We start from the raw sequence: 5,018 nt of genomic DNA on the forward strand, positions 1-5,018 counted from the left end.
ACCACCATTGCGTAGGCTTGCTTAGGTAAACAAAGCAGCTGGGAAGCTCCAACTGGGTGGAGCCCACCACAGCTCAAGGAGGTCTGCCTGCCTCTGTAGGCTCCATCTCTGGGGGCAGGGCACAGACAAACAAAAAGACAGCAGTAACCTCTGCAGACTTAAATGTCCCTGTCTGACAGCTTTGAGGAGAGCAGTGGTTCTCCCAGCATGCAGCTGGAGATCTGAGAACGGGTAGACTGCCTCCTCAAGTGGGTCCCTGACCCCTGACCCCTGAGCAGCCTAACTGGGAGGCAACCCCCAGTAGGGGCAGACTGACACCTCACATGGCCGGGTACTCCGCTGAGACAAAACTTCCAGAGGAACGATCAGACAGCAGCATTTGCGGATCACGAAAATCCGCGGTTCTGCAGACACCGCTGCTGATACCCAGGCAAACAGGGTCTGGAGTGGACCTCTAGCAAACTCCAACAGACCTGCAGCTGAGGGTCCTATCTGTTAGAAGGAAAACTAACAAACAGAAAGGACATCCACACCAAAAACCCATCTGTACATCACCATCATCAAAGACCAAAAGTAGATAAAACCACAAAGATGGGGAAAAAACAGAGCAGAAAAACTGGAAACTCTAAAAAGCAGAGTGCCTCTCCTCCTCCAAAGGAACGCAGTTCCTCACGAGCAACGGAACAAAGCTGGACGGAGAATGACTTTGATGAGTTGAGAGAAGAAGGCTTCAGATGATCAAACTACTCCGACCTACAGGAGGAAATTCAAACCAAAGGCAAATAAGTTGAAAACTTTGAAAACAATTTAGACGAATGTATAACTAGAATAACCAATACAGAGAAGTGCTTAAAGGAGCTGATGGAGCTGAAAGCCAAGGCTCAAGAACTATGTGAAGAATGCAGAAGCCTCAGGAGCCAATGCGATCAACTGGAAGAAAGTGTATCAGTGATGGAAGATGAAATGAATGAAATGAAGTGAGAAGGGAAGTTTAGAGAAAAAAGAATAAAAAGAAACGAACAAAGCCTCCAAGAAATACGGGACTATGTGAAAAGACCAACTCTGCGTCTGATTGGTGTACCTGAAAGTGACGGGGAGAATGGAACCAAGTTGGAAAACACTCTGAAGGATATTATCCAGGAGAACTTCCCCAATCTAGCAAGACAGGCCAACATTCAGATTCAGGAAATACAGAGAATGTCACAAAGATACTCCTCGAGAAGAGCAACTCCAAGACACATAATTGTCAGATTCATCAAAGTTTAAATGAAGGAAAAAATGTTAAGGGCAGCCAGACAGAAAGGTCAGGTTACCCACAAAGAGAAGCCCATCAGACTAACAGCGGATCTCTCGGCAGAAACTCAACAAGCAGAAGAGACTGGGGGCCAATATTCAACATTCTTAAAGAAAAGAATTTTCAACCCAGAATTTCATATCCAGCCAAACTAAGCTTCATAAGTGAAGGAGAAATAAAATACTTTACAGACAAGCAAATGCTGAGAGATTTTGTCACCACCAGGCCTGCCCTAAAACAGCTCCTGAAGGAAGCACTAAACATGGAAAGGAACGACCGGTACTAGCCACTGCAAAATCATGCCAAAATGTAAAGACCATTGAGATTAGAAGGAAACTGCATCAACTAACGAGCAAAATAACCAGCTAACATCATAATGACAGGATCAAATTCACACATAACAATATTAACTTTAAATGTAAATGGACTAAATGCTCCAATTAAAAGACACAGACTGGCAAATTGGATAAAGAGTCAAGACCCATCAGTGTGCTGTATTCAGGAAACCCATCTCATGTGCAGAGACACACATAGGCTTAAAATAAAAGGATGGAGGAAGATCTACCAAGCAAATGGAAAACAAAAAAAAGGCAGGGGTTGCAATCCTAGTCTCTGATAAAACAGACTTTAAACCAACAAAGATCAAAAGAGACAAAGAAGGCCATTACATAATGGTAAAGGGATCAATTCAACAAAAAGAGCTAACTATCCTAAATATATATGCACCCAATACAGGAGCACCCAGATTCATAAAGCAAGTCCTGAGTGACTTACAAAGAGAGTTAGACTCCCACACAATAATAATGGGAGACTTTAACACCCCACTGTCAACATTAGACAGATCAACGAGACAGAAAGTTAACAAGGATACCCAGGAATTGAACTCAGCTCTGCACCAAGCGGACCTAATAGACATCTACAGAACTCTCCACCCCAAATCAACAAAATATACATTTTTTTCAGCACAACACCAAACCTATTCCAAAATTAACCACACAGTTGGAAGTAAAGCTCTCCTCAGCAAATGTAAAAGAACAGAAATTATAACAAACTGTCTCTCAGACCACAGTGCAATCAAACTAGAACTCAGGCTTAAGAAACTCACTCAAAACCGCTCAACTACATGGAAACTGAACAACCTGCTCCTGAATGACTACTGGGTACATAACAAAAGGAAGGCAGAAATAAAGATGTTCTTTGAAACCAACGAGAACAAAGACACAACATACCAGAATCTCTGGGACACATTCAAAGCAGTGTGCAGAGGGAAATTTATAGCACTAAATGCCCACAAGAGAAAGCAGGAAAGATCCAAAAGTGACACCCTAACATCACAATTAAAAGAACTAGAAAAGCAAGAGCAAACACATTCAAAAGCTAGCAGAAGGCAAGAAATAACTAAAATCAGAGCAGAACTGAAGGAAATAGAGACACAGAAAACCCTTCAAAAAATTAATGAATCCAGGAGCTGGTCTTCTGAAAGGATCAACAAAATTGATAGACCGCTAGCAAGACTAATAAAGAAAAAAAGAGAGAAGAATCAAATAGACCCAATAAAAAATGATAAAGGGGATATCACCCCCAATCCCACAGAAATACAAAGTACCATCAGAGACTACTACAAACACCTCTATGCAAATAAACTGGAAAATCTAGAAGAAATGGATAAATTCCTCGACACATACACTCTCCCAAGACTAAACCAGGAAGAAGCTGAATCTCTGAATAGACCCAATAACAGGATATGAAATTGTGGCAATAATTAATAGCTTACCAACCAAAAAGAGGCCAGGGCCAGATGGATTCACAGCCGAATTCTACCAGAGGTACAAGGAGGAACTGGTACCATTCCTTCTGAAACTATTCCAAACAGTAGAAAAAGAGGGAATCCTCCCTAACTCATTTTATGAGGCCAGCATCATCCTGATACCAAAGCCGGGCAGAGAGACAACCAAAAAAGAGAATTTTAGACCAATATCCTTGATGAACATTGATGCAAAAATCCTCAATAAAATACTGGCAAACTGAATCCAGCAGCACATCAAAAAGCTTATCCACCATGATCAAGTGGGCTTCACCCCGGGATGCAAGGCTGGTTCAATATATGCAAATCAATAAATGTAATCCAGCATATAAACAGAACCAAAGACAAAAACCACATGATTATCTCAATAGATGCAGAAAAGGCCTTCGATAAAATTCAACAACATTCATGCTAAAAACTCTCAATAAATTAGGTATTGATGAGACGTATTTCAAAGTAATAAGAGCTATCTATGACAAACCCACAGCCAATATCATACTGAATGGGCAAAAACTGGAAGCATTCCCTTTGAAAACTGGCACAAGACAGGGATGGCCTCTCTCACCACTCCTATTCAACATAGTGTTAGAAGTCCTGGCCAGGGCAATTAGGCAGGAGAAGGAAATAAAGGGTATTCAATTAGGAAAAGAGGAAGTCAAATTGTCCCTGTTTGCAGATGACATGATTGTATATCTAGAAAACCCCACTGTCTCAGCCCAAAATCTCCTTAAGCTGATAAGCAACTTCAGTAAAGTCTCAGGATAAAAAAATCAATGTACAAAAATCACAAGCATTCTTATACACCAATAACAGACAAACAGACAGCCAAATCATGAGTGAACTCCCATTCACAATTGCTTCAAAGAGAATAAAATACTTAGGAATCCAACTTACAAGAGACGTGAAAGACCTCTTCAAGGAGAACTACAAACCACTGCTCAAGGAAATAAAAGAGGATACAAACAAATGGAAGAACATTCCATGCTCACGGGTAGCAAGAATCAATATTGTGAAAATGGCCATACTGCCCAAGGTGATTTATAGATTCAATGCCATCCCCATCAAGCTACCAATGACTTTCTTCACAGAATTGGAAAAAACTACTTTAAAGTTCATATGGAACCAAAAAAGAGCCCACATCGCCAAGTCAATCCTAAGCCAAAAGAACAAAGCTGGAGGCATCACACTACCTGACTTCAAACTATACTACAAGGCTACAGTAACCAAAACAGCACGGTACTGCTACCAAAACAGAGATATAGATCAATGGAACAGAACACAGCCCTCAGAAATAATACCACACATCTACAACCATCTGATCTTTGACAAACCTGACAAAAACAAGCAATGGGGAAAGGATTCCCTATTTAATAAATGGTGCTGGGAAAACGGGCTAGCCATATGCAGAAAGCTGAAACTGGATCCCTTCCTTACACCTTATACAAAAATTAATTCAAGATGGATTAAAGACTTAAATGTTAGACCTAAAACCATAAAAACCCTAGAAGAAAACCTAGGCAATACCATTCAGGACATAAGCATGGGCAAGGACTTCATGTCTAAAACACCAAAAGCAATGGCAACAAAAGACAAAATTGACAAATGGGATCTAATTAAACTAAAGAGCTTCTGCACAGCAAAAGAAACTACCATCAGAGTGAACAGGCAACCTACAAAATGGGAGAAAATTTTCACAACCTACTCATCTGACAAAGGGCTAATATCCAGAATCTACAATGAACTCAAACAAATTTACAAGAAAAAACAAACAACCCCATCAAAAAGTGGGCAAAGGATATGAACAGACACTTCTCAAAAGAAGACATTTATGCAGCCAAAAGACACATGAAAAAATGCTCATCATCACTGGCCATCAGAGAAATGCAAATCAAAACCACAATGAGATACCATCTCACACCA

This window comes from Gorilla gorilla, chromosome 5 (genome assembly GCF_029281585.2).
Source record: "Gorilla gorilla gorilla isolate KB3781 chromosome 5, NHGRI_mGorGor1-v2.1_pri, whole genome shotgun sequence".
NCBI lineage: Eukaryota > Metazoa > Chordata > Mammalia > Primates > Hominidae > Gorilla > Gorilla gorilla.